Here is a 17,225-nt window from a genome sequence, read left to right as displayed (position 1 = left end):
TTTTCCATTAAAAAAAATTTATTTTTATTTTGTAAAGCCAGCAGCACTACTATGAACGGTCTTGGGCTTGTCTGCTGGTACACGTGTCTTAAGAGTTTCTCATTGGGTGAAGCCAGGAGCGGAATTTCTGTTCCTAGGAGAGACATGTTTTCAGCTTTAAAAGATAATGTCAAATTATTTTCCAAGTTAGCTGTTCCAATTTACACTCCATAGCAAAATATTTTTTTAAAAAAGTTCCTATTGATACACTCCTTGTCCTTACTTGTTATTTTCTGACTTTTCAACGTTGGTCAATCTGATGAATGGAACATGATACATCAGTCTGGTTTTAGGATGCACTTCCCTAATTACCCATGAGATTGAGCGTCCTTTCATGTTCAGAGTCCACTGGGTGTTTTTTATTCTGTGAAATACTGTTTATGTCTTTTTTCCCGGTTGTTCTAGTCAGTTGTCTTCTCCTTATTGATTTTAGGAGTTATTTTTTCAAAATAAATGCTGAGTATCAGTTCTTTATCTGATATATATGTAAGAAGAATATATACATGACAAATATATTCTTCTAGTTTGTAGCTTAATTTTTCTTCTTTCCTCCCTCCCTTCCTTGTTACACTTTTTTCCTCCCAGACTAACTATGGGTTTGGAACAGGAAGGGGACCCATCCATGTCAGCTTAACCCATCACATTATATAGAAATTCCTCTTAAAATTTCCCATTCCTAGCATTTTGGGCAATTTTTCCTAAATAACTTTTTGGAAAGATAAATAGACAACTCCTTTGACATGTGAGTTACTCATTTTTATTTTTAAATTATCAATGTACAATAATAATTATTTTTGCTTCTCCAAGTACCATTTGGAGTTAAACCAATTTCTAATATTCCTCCATAACCTAAACCAACTGAACACATAATTTATGTGTAATCACATAATTTATGGGCAATTTGACAGCTGCTATAATGCTCAGTAAATTTTAATTTGTTGGAATTATTTGCATAAATGGTATTTGGAGAGCCAAAGTTTTCATTTTTGTTGTTCTTATTTTTTCCTGCTCCAGAGCTCTTAATTCTGAAATTTAACATTAAATCTACAAAGATTCTTTGGAGTGTAGTCTGAAGTCATCGTGATTCCTCCAGCCCTGTTCTTCTTTCTCAAGATTGTTTTGGCTATTTGGGGTCTTTTGTGTTTCCATACAAATTTAAAAATTTTTTGTTTTAGTTCTGTGAAAAATTACATTGGTATTTTGATAGGGAATTCATTGAATCTATAGATTGCCTTGGGTAGTGTGGTCACTTTAATAATATTGATTCTTCCAATCCAAAAACAACATGTATCTTTCCATCTGTTTGTGTCTACTTCAGTTTCTTGAATCAGCATCTTGAAGTTTCGAGTACAGGTCTTTTGCCTGCTTGGGTAGGTTTATTCCTAGATATTTTATTCTTCCTGATGCAAAGGTAAATGGGATTGTTTCCCTAGTTTCTGATAGTTCATTGCTAGTGTACAGAAATGCAGCTGCTTCCTGTGTAGGGTTTTCTATGTATAGTATCATGTCCTCTGCAAACAGCGACAGTTTTACTTCTTCCTTTCCAATTTGGATTCCCTTTCTTTTTCTTTTCTGATTGCTGTGACTAGGACTTCCAAAACTGTGTTGAATAAAAGTGGCGAGAGCGGGCATCTTGTTCTGTTAGATCTAGACTCTGTAAGAACAGGGATTCTGTTGATTTTGCTCATCACTGTATTCCCAGTGGTGGAACACCACGCAACAGTAGCTTGCTCAAAAAATACTTGCCTCATATATGTGGTGGAAACTCCAATTTGAAAAGATACATGCACCCCAATGTTCATAGCAGCACTATTTACAATGGTGTGTCTATATGTATGATTACTGCATTAGACTGTAAGTGCCTTGAAATGAGTTCCAAGTTTTTTGGCTTGGTATTTTTATAGTTTGGCACAACACTTGTGAATTGTGATAGTCAACAATTAATTAGAATAATTCACTTAAAATAGTAAGAAATCTTAACCCTTCATAGCTCATTATCAATAACTTGTCATTGATCGTGTATTTTAAAACTTCACTTATCATCATATATTCTTGCTTGTAAAATAGTTGGTTAGCATGCCATGCCAAAGGCATGTCTGGGCACTGCAAGTGGCAGAGATACATAACGTATTTTTCCCAGCACCTTCAAATGCCTGCACACTGTCAGCGAGAAGTGTTTTTGTGGATCTGTGCCATAGCTATGTGAAATGAACTCAACATGCAGTATCCACAGCAGAGTGTGCGCCTCTCTGATTTGAAATAGATACATTTTCATTCACTCTTGGTGGGAGATTGTCAAGAACAAGGCACTCAGCATGCTGAGTGCAGATAATTCACGTCTTCCATAAATTGTCTACAGTGGCTATATTTTGGCTACGTAAGGATGATCCCGAGATTGGGGACATATGTTTTCATTAAGAAATATTCTGGCTGTGTTGACTTACCTGTGGACTGCCAAGATCTGATCCTGTATGAAAAGTGTGTGACTCCAGCGGTGGTTAATGTGAGGCCTGATCTTCATGCCTTCCTGGGCTATTCAGCTATAGGACATCCTGGCGGAGTCCTGGCAGAAATGATGAAGAGGGCTTTGGAAAAGGAGGAAATATGTTCCAGTTTCCACAGTAGAGGGGCTCTGAAAGCAGTGTGATTGCTCTCAGATAAAATCCAAGATTGGCCAAAATTCCTGTAGCCACTCAAGAAAGAGAAATCCTCCTTCAGGGTCTAGAATCAGGGAATGAGTGTGGATGCAGTAGCTTCAGAGACCCCACCCATCAAGAGTGGACAGGAATTCAGAACCCTTCATTCAATTTCTAAACATCATATGAGCCTCCTGGGTCTTTCCTCAACCCCAGGGAGATGGGGCAGCCTTGGCAAGAAGCAACTTGAGACCCCCACCAGCCTGGAAGAATGAGGGCAGAATGAGAATCTGTTAAGTTAATTTCTTTATATCATTTATATGAGACATTCCTTTCACAATCCTGTTGGTGGTCTAAAATTCATACCCATTACATTCACACCCCCTGGGGTGGTAGGGAGTTTGGTTTTTGAGCACTGATAACAAAGTTGGGCTTCCCAAAGGTGTTAGGGAAAAAACCCAAATCATATCAACAAATATTTGATCCCCATAAGGCAAGAAGCCTTCTGCCTTCCAGCACATGACAGCAGAGTGCTAATCTTAGCACTGGCGAAATAACTTCTGTCACTGTCAGCTGTCTCCGTTTTCTGACGTCCCTAAATGCCACTCATGGTTATATATTCCACCAAGTGTGCCCCTCTTTACATAATTAACAGCCTTCTGCAGTGCTTAATGGATGAGGGAAAAGCTCTCTAAGGAGTCAATCTTAATTCATCCTGTGTCTTCTACAGGAAGACACGTGCTTCTGTGCCAAAAGTAGACATGACAGGATGGGGAATTTACACAAGGCCTTTCTAGAGTAATTTACTGGCAAACTTGGGTGTATGTTATTGTAAACTGCTGCATACCATGTGATTACAAGATTAAGAAAGGAGTGAATTGCTAATCTTGTCAGTCCAACTGTTTTCTTCTTTGATAACATTTGTGTTATTGCACTTTGGGTGATGAAAGGTTGTAATTGGCTGTTGACATTGATTGAAGGAAGGAGATGTGGGTTTTTCTGGTTTTGTTTTTTGTTTTTTTAAAAGAAGATTAATTAACTTGGTGAGGGAGGTAACACAATTCAAAGCTGCGGCTCTCACAGCTGCAAAACAGAAGTGAGCTGTCAGAGTGTTTTCATCTCTTTCTTCCCCACCTGTTTTTCTCCTTTTGATGACATCTTTTCCTAGATTTAACACATTTAAAATGCGTCCACCAAAGAAAGAGAGTAGGGGTGGGGGGACTGGAAAGCCTTCAGAAGAAAAAGAAAAAATTGTCACTTTCAGGATTTTTTTACACCAGAAGCACTGCAAATGCGTGTTTCATTTGCAAGTGTTTAAGTAGCGTTTGAGAAGGATGTAGAGACAGACGGATTAAGTCAAGTCAACCAACTCCATGCCACTCAAGCTGTTAGAAACTGGAATACCTGAGACCTGGCTGTTTCTGCAGCAGCCAGAAAAAAAGGCTCTAGGTTTGCCTGCTTCAGTCTCAATGTGAGCCAATTGGAAGAACAGTTAAAACCTGCTGTCCTGCAAGTATCTGCTTGAACCAGCAACCAATAGACAGTCCCTTTTCACCCACAGAGAAAACAGGGGTCCAAGAATTAGGAGGTAGATGTGAAGTGGCTTCACACCATCACCCCTAACAAAACAGTTGCAACACGTGTGTTTTTCATTCTCACGACGTTAAGTGCTGCTGGGCTACAGGTTTTAGATCCCGAGGGAGGGATGCAGCAGGTCCAGTTGAGGGGGAAGTTGAGATTGTCACCTCCTCACTTTTGATTTCTGACGTCACTGAAGCCATAGGCAAAGTGGAGGATGGTTATCGTCGGTGCGGGGTGGGGAGTGAGGGGGTGGGGATTGATCTTGATTATGAAGGGGAAACAAAGGTACTGCCATGTCATGGAAATAAGGAATGTTTGCAGCTCAAGGCATCCTCTGGGAAACTTTCTTAGTGCTTACATGCCCAGAGGTACAAGTTAATGGAAGTTAATGCAAATTAATTTTCTTTTCAGCAACAAATCCCCATCCCCCACTTTTTCATTTTCTATAAGAACGTGTAGTGGTTAACTTAAGTTTTGGCTTCAGGTTACAGGATATCAAAGGAGAACTGACTGAACCAGAGATGGATTTGGGGATTTAAGGGGAAAAAAGGAGAGCGTGTTCATTTGTGTGAGGGATGTCATATCTTATTAGGCAGAAGCATGCTGTTTTATTTGACTTGTTGGTCTGGAAGTTAAACAGTACGGATTAATAGTCCAGCCGTGGGGCACCGTGCTGGAGTGCCTGCTGGCAGTTCAGCTGTTCCCGATCTAATCCTAATCTCTTCCTTGTACCAGAGGGCTTGAGAATCTTGGAATCTCCAGTCCTTGGAATCTTTGCCAGCTGTGTTTTGGGAGAGCCCTCTAATGCGGTGCACCCGTGCGACGTGGAAGGCAGAAATGAATCAAGAGCGGTATAGTTGCTCATCTCGTGATAGTGGGCAGAGGAGGGCTTTTGCAGATGCACCATCTTATGGAAGCTTCCACTTGCTTTTCTTGACGACTTTCTAGAGTGGCTGAACCAGCCCCAGGCTGCCTACCTCCGGTGAGAAATAAACCATGAGGTTAAGTTACTGTAGTTTTGTTTCTATTCCACGTAGTTAAAACTGATTCTGATAAAATTTGTATAAAATGAATGGCAGTTAAGTTTTTATTTTCTGACAAAATTACATATGCAAACATAAGTGCAGGAACAAAAGTTTTCTAGAACTAACATCTGAGCAGTGCTATAACATTGATTCTTGTTTGAAAAGGGGATATTAGGCAATCCAGTGGGTAATGTATAATGCAGTAAACTCCACTTGGGCCAAAGATACTGAATTCCTGAAAATGAAAACTGTAATGATCCTTGTGTAATGATTGAAGGTTTATTATCAAAGTATAATTCAGGGATGGCGTTTATCCAGGTAGATGAGATAACAATTTAAATGCTTTCTGAGGCGGAACTTGGAGAAACTAAAAAGATCGATTAATGCATACATTAAACATCCTGTAAATTATAGCTACTTAGGCAAATTATTGATAAAGATTTTGTACTTTAATTACATACGTCTCCATAATGCATACTGATAATGTTGATGAACCCAAAAGTCATGTGCTTCAGATACCAAGAATAATGGGAACAATCTGATGTGAATATTTAAGAAGCAGAATTATTCCAGAGTCCTGTTTTGCTACTGGTATTTGCTGCCACAGCCTTCTTTTTTTTTTTTTTTAACATTCCTAAAATCAACTCTGGGTATACAAGATAGGATTTTATGGCCAAAAAAAAAAAGTCACTTTTAAAAATTGATGTATAGTTGATTTACAATATTGTGTTAGTTTCAGATTATAGCATGGTGATTCAGTATTTTTGCAGATTACATTCCACTATGGTTATTACAAGACAATGGGTATAATTCCCTGTGCTATACAGTATATCTTTGATGCTTATCTATTTTATATATAGAGTTGTTTGTATCTGTTAATCCCGTGCCCCTAATTTGTCCCGCCTCACTTCCCTCTCCAGTTTGGTAATCACAAGTTTGTTTTCTATATCCGTGATTCTGTTTCTGTTTTGTATATGCATTCATTTGTATCATTTTTAGATTCTACATGTAAGTGGTATCACACAGTATTTCTCTGACTTATTTCACTAAGCATAATGTTCTCTAGGTCCATCCACATTGCTGCAAATGGCAGTATTTCATTCTTTTTTATGGCTGAGTAATATTCCATTGTATGTATGTATGTATGTATATGTGTGTGTGTGTATCTCACATCTTCTTAATCCAGTCATCTGTTGATGGACACTTGGGTTGCTTTCATGTCTTGGCTATTGTAAATAGTGCTGCTGTGAACACTAGGATGCATGGATCTTTTAAAATTAGTGTTTTCGTTTTTTCTGGATATATACCCAGGAGTGAAATTACCAGCTCATATGGTAGTTCTATTTTTAGTTTTTTTAAGGAACTTCCACACTGTTTTCCATAGTAGCTATACCAATTTACATTCCAACCAATAGTGTACAAGGGTACCCTGTTCTCCACTCCCTCTCCAACATTTGTTATTTGGAAGCTTTTTGATGATAGCCATTCTGACAGGTATGAGGTGATAACCTCATTGTGGTTTTAATTTACATTTCTCTAATAATTAGTAATGTTGAGCATCTTTTCATGTACCTATTAGCTAGCCATCTGTGTATCTTCTCTGGAAAAATGTCTATTCAAGTCTTCCGCCTGTTTTTTGATTAAGTTGGGTTTTTTTTTTTGGTATTGAGTTGCATGAACTGTTTGTATAGTTTGGATATTAACCCCTTGTTGGTCGCATCATTTGCAGCTACTTTCTCCCATTCCGCAGGTTGTCTTTTTGTTTTGTCAGTGGTTTGCTTTGCTGTGCAAAAGCTTTTAAGTTTAATTAGGCCCCAATTGTTTATTTTTGCTTTTATTTCTTTTGCCTTAGGAGACTAATCCAAGAAAATATTGCTACAATTTATGTCAAAGAGTGTTCTGCCTTTGTTCTCTTCTAGAACTTTTATGGCTTCTGGTCTTAGATTTGGTCTTTAAACCACTTGGGGTTTATTTTTGCATATGGTATGAGGTAATGTTCTAATCTCATTCTTTTACATGTAGCTTTCCAGTTTTCCCAGCACAACTGTTGAAGACTGTCTTTTCTCCGTTGTACATTCTTGTCTCCTTTATCATAGATTAATTGACTGTAGGTGTGTGGGTTTATTTCCAGGCCCTCAATTCTGCTCCATTGATCTATGTGTCTGTTTTTGTGCCAGTACCATGCTATTTTGATTACTGTAGCTTGGTAGTATAGTCTGAAGTCTGGGAAGGTGACTCCTCCAGATTTGTTCTTTTTTTCTCAGCATTACTTTGGCAATTTGGGGTCTTTTGTAGTTCCATATAATTTTAGGATTTTTTTGTTCTAGTTCTGTGAAAAATGTCCTGGGTATTTTGATAGGGATTGCATTAAATCTATAGGTTGCTTTGAGTAGTATGGCCATTTTAATAATAATCTTCCAATCTAAGAGCACGGGTTATCTTTCCGTTTCTTTGAATCATCTTCAGTTTCCTTCATCAATGTTTTCTAGTTGTCAGAGTATCAGTCTTTCACCTCTTTGGTTAAGTTTATTCCTACGTATTTTATTTTTTTGATGTGATGTTAAGCAGGATTTTTCTTTTTCTCCCCCCCCCCCATATTTCATTATTAGTGTATAAAACTGCAACAGATTTTCATATATTAATCTTGTAGCCTATAACCTTGCTGAATTCATTTATTAGTTCTAACAATTTTCGTGTGGAGACTGTACGGTTCTCTATCTAGGGTATCATGTCATCTGCAAGCAATGATAGTTTTACCTCTTCCCTTCCAACCTGGATACCGTTCATTTCTTTCTTTTGTCTAACTGCTGTGGCTGGAGCTTCCACTGCTATGCTATGTAGAAGTGGCAAGGGCATCCTTATCTTGTTCCTGAATTTAGCAGGAAGGCTTTCAGCTTTTCACCAATGAGTATCATGTTGGCTGTGGGTTTGTTGTAAATGGCCTTTGTTATGTTGAGATATGTTCCCTTATAGTCACTTTGATGACAGATTGTTTTTTTTTTTTTTTAATCATGAATGGATGTTGGATTTTGTCAAATGAGTTTTCTGCATCTGCTGAGACGACCATGTGGTTTGTCTTTCCTTTTGTTAATGTGGTGTGTCACATGTCATATGTTGACCCATCATTGTGACCCTGGGATAAATCCAACTTGATCATGGTGTGTGATCCTTTTTATGTATTGTTGGATTCGGCTTGCTAATGTTTTCTTAAGGACTTTTGCATCCATATTCATCACAGATATTAGCCTGTAATTTTCTTTTTTTGTAGTCTCTTTGGTTTTGTGATCAGCAACCAGCATAATGGTGACCTCATAGAATGAATTGGGGAATTCACGCTAAGTTTTTTGAAATAGTTTGAAATGGATAGGTTAAAGTTCTTCTTTATATGTTTGGTAGAATTCCCCAATGAAACCATCTAATCCTGGTCTTTTGCTCGCTGGGAGTTTTGTTTTTTTTTTTTCTTTCAACATATTCTATTTCACTTCTAGTGATTGGTCTGTTCAAATTGTTTCTTCTTAACTCAGTCTTGGCAGGCTGTATGTTTCTAGAAATTTGTCCATTTCTTCTAGATTATCCAATTTGTTGGCATATAGCTATTCATAGTATTCTTTTATGAATTTTTGTATCTCTGTGGTATCAGTTATAATTCCTCTTCTTTCATTTCTTTTTATGTTTACTTGATTCCTCTTTTTTTCTTGGTGAGCCTGGCTAAAGGTTCATTAATTTTGTTTATCTTTTTAAAAAATCAGCTCTTGGTTTCATTGATTTTTTTTTCCTACTGTTTTGTTGATCTCTATTTTATTTACCTCCTCTCTGATCTTTTATTTCCTTCCTTCTGCTGACTTTGGGCTTTGTTTGCTCTTCTTTTTCTAATTCTTATAGGTGGTAGGTTACGTTGTTTGAGTTTTTTTGTTTCTTGAGGAAGGCCTGTATTGCCATGAACTTCCCTCTTAGAACTGCTTTTGCTGCATTGCATAGATTTTAGAAACCTGTGTTTTCATCTTCATTTATCTCAAGGTATTTACTGATTCTCTCTCTGACTTTTCTGATTTCCTCTTCTGATTCTACCACTGACCCATTGGTTTTTTAGTGGCCTGTTGTTCAGTCTCCATGTGTCTGTTCTTTACCCATTTTTCTTCTGTAGCTGATTTCTAGTTTTACACCGTTGTGGTCGGAAAAGATGCTTGATATAATTTCTATCCTCTTGTATTTGCTGAGGCTTGTTTTGTGACCTTGTCTGTGATTTATCCTGGAGAAGAGTCTACGTGTGCTTGAAAAGAATGTGTGTTCAGCTTTTGGGGGAATGGAATATCCTGTAGATATCAAGTCCAACTGGTCTACTGTGTCATTTAGGACACCTGTTGTCTTATTGATTTGCTGTCTGGATGATCTCTCCATTGATGTCACTGGGGTGTTAAAGTCTCCTACTATTAATATATTATTGTCAATTTTTCTCTTTATGTCTGTTAGTATTTGCTTTATATATTTAAGTGCCCCCGTATTGGGTGTGTATATGTTAACAAGTATAATATACTCTTCTCATATTGATCCCTTTATCATTATATAATGCCCTTCTTTCTCTTTCATTACAACTTTTGTTTTAAAGTCTATTTTGTCTGATATAAATATGGCTATCCTGCTTTCTTGACATTTCAATTTGCATGAATTATCTTTCTCTGACCCCTCACTTTCAGTCTGTGTGTCTGACTTTGAAGTGAGTCTTGCAGGCAGCATATTGAATGGTCTTGGGTTTTTTTTAATCCAATCAGCAACCCTATGTCTTTTGATTGGAGCATTTAGCCCACTGACATTTAAAGGACTTACTGGCAGATAGGTACTTATTGCCATTTTATTCCTTATTTTCCAGTTGTTTTTGTAATTCTTCTCTGTTCATTTCGTCTTTTGTTTTTCCCATTGTGGTTTGATGCTTTTCTTTTGTAGTATGCTTGCATTCCTTTCTTTTTGGTTTTTGTGTATCTATTGTAGGTTTTTGATTTGTGGTTACTATGGGGTTCACATATGTTGACAATAATTGTAACTACTTGCTTTAAACTGATAATCATTTAAGTTCAAACATATTCTAAAAGATCTACATTTTTACTCCCCTCCTCTACATTTTGTGTTTTTGATATATTTTACTCCTTCATGCTTATCCCTTTACTGTTTATTGTGGTTATAATTGCTTTTAAATTTTTTTTTAATCTACATACTGGCTTAAGTGATCTTCAATCCTTAATATATATTTTCTTTTCCTATTGGGATTTTTCCCTTTCCTAAAAATTCTTACTTCTTTTCAATTTAGAGAAGACCCCCCTCAACATTTCTTTTAGAGTAGATTCAGTATTGCTGAATTCTTTTAGTTTTTGCTTGTCTGGGAAATTCTTTATCTGTCCTATTCTGAATAATAATCTTGCTATATGCAGCATCCTGTTTCAGGTTTTTCCCTTTCAGAACTTTGAATATATCATGTTACTCCCTCTTGGCTTGCAAAGTTTCTGCAGAGACATCTGCTCATAGCCTTATGGGATTTCCCTTGTATATGACTTTTTTTTTTTCTCTTGCTGCATTCAGAAGTCTCTCTTTAATTTTTGCCATTTTAGTTAAGATACATTTGGTGTGGGTCTATTTGGCTTCATCTTGTTTTGGACTCTATGTGCTTCCTGTCCCTTGAAATCTGTTTCCTTCTCTAGGTTTGGGAAATTTTCAACCATAATTTTTAAAAATACATTTTCAGTCCCCCCTTCTCTCCCTTCTCCTTCTGAAACCTCTATTTATGAGTATGTTAGCACATTTTATATTATTGCATAGATCTCATATGTTGCTTTCATTTTTTTGTCTTTCTGTTCTGATTAAGTGATTTCCGTTATTCTATCTTCCAGATCACTTATGCATTCTTCTGTGTTTTTTAGTTGGCTATTCATTACTTCTAGAGTGCTTTTTATATCAGAAATTGAATTACCTATTTTTGATTGGGTCTCCCTATAGTCTCTACCTTCTTATTTAAATAAGTGTTTAGATTCCTTTTTTAAATTGAAGTATAGTTGATTTACAATTTTGTGTTAATTTCTGGTGTACAGCATAGTGATTCAGTTATATATACGTATACTCTTTCTCATATTCTTTTTCATTGTAAGTTACTACAGGTTATTGAATATAGTTCCCTGTGCTATACAGTAAGACCTTGTTGTTTATTTTATATATAGTAGTTTGTATCTGCTAATCCCAAACTCCTAATTTATCCCTCCCCTCCTTCTCGTTTGGTAACCATACTTTATTTTCTATGTCCTTTTAGTCTGTTTCTGTTTTGGGAATAAGTTCATTTGTGTCATTTTTTTTTTTTTTTTTAGATTCCACATATAAGTGATATCATATATTTGTCTTTCTCTGTCCAACTTACTTCACTTAATATGATCATATCTAGGTTTATCCATGTTGCTGCAAATAACATGATTTCATTCTTTTTTATGGCTGAGTAGTATTCCACTGTGTGTATATGTGTATATATATGTTATATATATATATAAACATTTTCTTTATTCATTCATCTGTTGCTGGACATTTAGGTTGCTTCCATGTCTTGGCTAGTCTAAATAATGCTGCTATGAATATTATGGTGCATGTGACTTTTTCAAATTGGAGTTTTCTCTGGATATATGCCCAGGAGTGGGATTGCTGGATCATATGGTAAGTCTATTTTCAAGTTTAAGGAATCACCATACTGTTTTCCATAGTGGCTGCACCAAATTACATTCCCACCAACAGTGCAAGAGGGTTCCCTTTTCTCCACACCCTCACCAGCATTTACTGTTTATAGACGTTTTAATGATGGCCATCTGACCAGTGTGAGGTGATAACTCATTGTCATTTTGATTTGCGTTTCTCTAATAATTAAGTGAAACTGAGCATCTTTTCATGTGCCTATTGGCCATCTGTACATTTTCTTTGGAGTAATGTCTGTTTAGGTCTTCTGTCCATTTTTTGATTGGGCTTTTGGTTTGTTATCGAGTTGTATGAGCTGTTTGTGTATTCTGGAAATTTAGCTATTGTCAGTTGCATCATTTGCAAATATTTTCTCCCATTCAGTAGGTTGTCTTTTTGTTCTGTTTAGTTTTCTTTGCTCTGCAAAACTCGTAAGTTTACTTAGGTTCCATTTGTTTATTTTTGCTTTTATTTCTATTGCCTTGGTAGACTGACCTAGGAAAATATTACTATGATTTATGTCAGAGAAGGTTTTGCCTATGTTCTCTTCTATTTATGGTTTCTTGTCTTATGTTTAAGTCTTTAAACCATTTTGAGTTTATTGTAGGGTGTGAAGGAGTGTTCTAACTTCATTTGATTTAAATGCAGCTGTCCGGCTATCCCACCACCATTCAATTCACTTTGTTAATTCAGTCAGCTTCTTTATGACCAACTATTTGAACTCCTTGTCTGCTAGCCTGATTATCTGTTTCACTATTTTTTCAGGGGTTTTTCTCTTGCTCATTTAATTGGGAGTAGTTCCTCTGCCTTTTCATTTTACTTAACTTTCTCTCTCTGAATTTTGGTGAAACAGTTACCTATTGTGGTCTTGAAGGGGTATTTTTATGTGGCAGTGCTCCTGTGTAGACTGCATGTACCCAGTGTCTTTGGTCTGAGCGCTGGATCTGATGTGGACTCCAGCCTGTCTTTCCTCAGGTTGTGCGGCTGCTGATGGAGGAGCTTGAGCCTGTGCAGGGTGTGAGGGGGGACTTCTCTCCGCTCAGTGGTAGAAGCCACCTGTCAGGGTAGGAATCTGCTCCCAAGTTACTGGAGCAGAAGCCCTGAGAGTTGGGCTCAAGCAGGCTCTGTTCCCTTTAAGTGTGTTTTTCCTTCTCCCCACAATGGGGCCTCTGCCCCAAAGGAGAGGAGGGCAGGAGTGAGTGAGGCTCCCATGCTTATCGAGGTCTGATGCACTGCCTCTGGAGGTGTCTGTGGCTCTACTAGGGCACAGCCCAGGTTTGCATCTTTTCCCCTGTGATCATCCCAGATCTCAGTGCAAGGCTGTGGCATGGAGTGGGTAGGGCTGGAGCAGTCACACGGCTGGGGCTGGGACTGGGAGTGTTGTGGCTGTAACAACTGAAGCAGCTGCCCTGCTGTCTGGGCTGCTGCTGTGGTGCTGCTGAAGCGTCAATACTAGCTGTCCCAGATCCAGTGTCACGCTGTGCTATGGAGGGAGCAGGCTGGGGCGTTCTCTAGGTGGGGAGTAGGGATCGCAGGAGTTGGAGCGCCTGCACTGCCACCAGAAGTCTGGGCTGCTGCTGTGGCACTGTGACTAAGCACCAACAAGGGCCTCCACCTCCCTGCCTAGACCACACCCAAGGACCCTGGGCCACCTCTGCATCCCTAGGTTGGGTCTTTTCCCAGGACCTGGCTGCCCTAGATCTAGTGACAAGCTGGGGCGTGGAGTAAGCAGGCCGGGGTGTTCACTCAGCTTGGATTTGGGAGCAGGGCAAGGTGGTAGCTGGTAAGGCAGACCTCTCTCTGCCCTCTCTGGTGGAAAGCTAGCACCTGCAGACTCCTGGCAAGTGGAGTCTAGGCTTCTCCAGCCCTTGTATCTGTCCCAGGGGTTCTCCAGGCAGCCATGGGGGCTTGTCTCTTCTGCATAGGACCCCAGGACTGGGATGCCCAGCCTGTAGCTTGACCCGCTCACTCCCAGGATGAGTGTCCACCTGTGCAATTTCCCTTTTCCTCTTAGTCTCCTCCCAGGGGCACAGGTCCTGACCCAGTGTCACTTTCCCCATCCTACCTGATTATATGGGAATGTTTCTTGCAGCCCTGGTTGTTGTATATAGGAGATCTTCGCCAGTTAGTTTTCTATGAGAAGTGTTCCACATGCAGATGTATTTTTGATATGTTTGTGGGGGGGAGGTAAGCTCCACATTCTACTATTCCACCATCTTGATCTCCCTCTTCTATTTTCTTGCTTGTACCACAGATCATTAACTCTTAGAGGAAAAGTAGAGAATAAGATATGAATTAAACACATGTTAATTCAAGACTAATTGACATTTGGCATATAGAGAGCAACACCAAACAGGGAGACATAGGGCAAAGGAAGCTCGGACAGTCTCCTGCTGAGGTTTTAGAGGTAGCATAGTACAGTGATGATGAGAGGGTAGATTCTGGACTTGGTCTTCATGGGTTCAAATCCTGGCTCCAGTGCATATGAGTAACTGAGGCAAGTTAGCTCCTCTGTTTTGTTACCTGTGAAACTAGGGTAATTTTCTAACTTCAGTGATTTGTCGTGAGGATTGCATAAGTTAATATAAGTCAAGCAAAGTGCCTCACATGGTACATATGTTTGCTATTATTACTAAGTCATGCCATTTAATTGCCGGAATGAAACTCATTATTGTAACAGTGCTAAAGATTCTGGGAAATTGATACAGATGTGTGGCCTTCATGAAAGGAGTGTGTTCATGCAGTAAACTTCATTTGAAGCTATTATAGGAAATAATAAACCTCCAGTAATTATCATCATAAGCTCCCTTAGTTTCAGAAAGCATCTGTGCACCATGGAGTCACATGCAATAACGAAGCCAGATGCTAAGTTCTTGAAGTGTTGATTAAGAAACAGACATGAACATAACTTAATAAACTCATCCCACTGTTAAAATTAAGTTTCAGATAAAGATCACTGAAAAGCTTTGACAAGTAACAAATACTTGCATAGCCAGATGTGGTTTTTTTTTTCTTTTGAAGAAAAGTTTTGACATTAGTACACATTCCATTCATTCATCTATGTTCATTTCTGATAGTCTGTTGAATGGCAAATGTACGATGGGCACAAAGTGACTCTTTTCTGACATCCACCTATGTGCTTGAGCCCTTATTAAGGAGGGGCGCCTCAAGCTGAGACACTGCTATGTCATTTGTGTTGTCTGCATTTATGCTTTGCTGCTGGCACTGGAATCACAGGGTACCCTGTAGAAGACTGCTCCACTGATGAGATTATACAATTTGCTGCGGAGTTAAACCTTGACTTAGTCTCCCAAAGCGTTCTTTACTTTTTGGGGGGGGGGGGCTTGCAGTTCATAACTTTTTGTAGTTCACCACCCTCTATACCTATATGACTTCAGAGTAAAGGGGCTTCAGAAGCAGCTAAGACCATTCCAAGCATGCAATTACAGGCTCAGTATTGTTTAAAAGTCATAGCACAACTTTATCAGAAGGACAGGACTTGACGTTCTTAAAGAGATGAGTTTTAATTATGCTATATTTAGTGCAAAAATCTCCCATTTTTTTTTCTTTTAGTGTTCTCTACTTAGAGGCCACTGAATAACATGATTAAAAATAGTTTGGGGAAAAGCTCAAGATGGTGGGAGTAGAAACACCCTGAGCTCACCTCCTCTCGTGGAGCTCACCAAAATTACAAGTTACAGAACACCTCTCAATGAAAAAGACCAGAACCTCCCAGAAAAGCTCTTCTACAACTAAAGATATAAAGAAGGAGCAACAATGAGATGAGTCGGAGGGGCAGAGATGCAGTCTAGCCAAGACCCGTGACCCTGGTAGGTGACTGATCTACGGCCAGGAGAGTAAGTACAGCTGCAGAGGTTCTCCCCGAGGAGCCAGGCGTGTGAGCCCCGCACTGGGGTCCCCAGCCTGGGGGTCCTGCACTGGAAAGACGAGTACCTAGAACATCTGGCTTTGAAAGCCAGTGGGGCTTATTTTTGGGAGCACCAGTGGGCTGTGGGAACGGGAGACTACACTTTCAAAGGGTGTACACAAAATCTCACACTCCAGGACCCAGGGAAGAAACAGTAATTTGAAAGGGTCAGACTTACCTGCCGATCTTGGAGCGTCTCCTGGAGAGGAGGCGGCAACTGGAGCTCACCCTGGGGACACAGATCCTGTAATGGCAGCCTTTTAGGAGAGCCCCTTCTACCATGTGGACATTGGTGCTGGCACGTACCATTTTGTAATCCTCCCTCTAGCTTATTAGCCTCAGGACCCAGCCCCAGCCCACCAGTACTGTGAAGCCTCAGGCCAAGAAACACACTGGGCAGGGACACAACCCCACTCACCAGCAGACATGCTGTCTTAAGACTCCCTGAGCCCTGAGCCCTGCCAACCAGTGGCTGGCAGCTTCCACACTAGGCAGGGCCTGACAACCAACCAGATGGGGGCCAGTCATGCCTACCAGACTGCCCACAGTAGTCAGGCCGCTACAACAAAAGGGCCCATACAGCCCTCATAGGGGGCATCCCTAGAGCATACAGCTCTGGTGACCAGAGAGGAGCATGCTGCTGGGACTCATGATGTCTCCTACGCAAGGCCACTTCTCTAAGTTCAGAAAATGTAACCAACCTACCATATACACTGAAATAAAAATAGCAAGGTAGGCAAAATGAGGCAACAGAGGAACATGTTCCAAACAAAGGAACAGGATAAAACTCCAAAAGGACTAAGTGAAGTAGAGATAGGCAATCTACCTGAGAAAGAGTTCAAGGTAATGATCATAAAGATGATCAAAGAACTCAGAAGAATGGATGAACAGAATGAAGAATTATAAGCTTTTAACAAAGAATTAGAAAATATAAAGAACAGAAATGAATACAATAACTGAAATGAAAAATACACTAGAAAGAATCAACAGTAGACTAAATGATACAGAGGAATAGATCCACAAGCTGGAAGACAGAGTAATGGAAATCACTGAAGCTGAATAGAAAAAAAAATGAGGACTGTCTAAGACACCTCTGGGACAAGAACAAACGTATTGACATTTGCATTATAGAGGTCTCAGAAGGACAAGAATGAGAGAAAGGGGCAGATAACACATTTGAAGACATAATAGCTGCAAACTTCTCCAGCCTGGGAGAGGAAACAGACATCCAAGAACAGGAAGCAGAGAAGGTCCCAAACAGGATCAACTCCTGAGAGAACCACACCAAGATACATTGTAATTAAAATGGCAAAAATT

At 39.3% G+C, this 17,225-nt stretch overlaps 1 protein-coding gene and 1 long non-coding RNA gene across 4 annotated transcripts in view; one reads left to right on the top strand and one right to left on the bottom strand.

The window, feature by feature from the left end:
• Positions 1–780: 780 nt before the first annotated feature.
• The window catches only part of SLC35B4 (solute carrier family 35 member B4), a 47,393-nt gene continuing 30,948 nt past the window's right edge, over positions 781–17,225 (bottom strand). The window contains exons 12-13 of one of the 3 annotated variants that reach the window (XR_012508081.1): positions 14,046–16,152; positions 781–5,229 (exon numbers count right to left, since the gene is read on the bottom strand). The gene's annotated coding sequence lies outside the window, so the exon portion shown is untranslated. Of the gene's footprint in view, positions 16,153–17,225 lie in introns of all 3 variants that reach the window. The other 2 variants (XR_012508080.1, XR_012508079.1) reach the window with 2 other exon arrangements.
• The window catches only part of LOC123614676 (uncharacterized), a 20,182-nt gene continuing 14,789 nt past the window's right edge, over positions 11,833–17,225 (top strand). The window contains exons 1-2 of the long non-coding RNA XR_012508083.1: positions 11,833–11,965; positions 15,554–15,810. This is a non-coding gene — a long non-coding RNA (uncharacterized LOC123614676). The remainder of the gene's footprint in view (positions 11,966–15,553; positions 15,811–17,225) is intronic.

Source organism: Camelus bactrianus, chromosome 7 (genome assembly GCF_048773025.1).
Source record: "Camelus bactrianus isolate YW-2024 breed Bactrian camel chromosome 7, ASM4877302v1, whole genome shotgun sequence".
NCBI lineage: Eukaryota > Metazoa > Chordata > Mammalia > Artiodactyla > Camelidae > Camelus > Camelus bactrianus.
The sequence above is the reverse complement of the archived record's forward strand: the minus strand, read 5'-3'. Positions and strand labels throughout refer to the sequence as shown.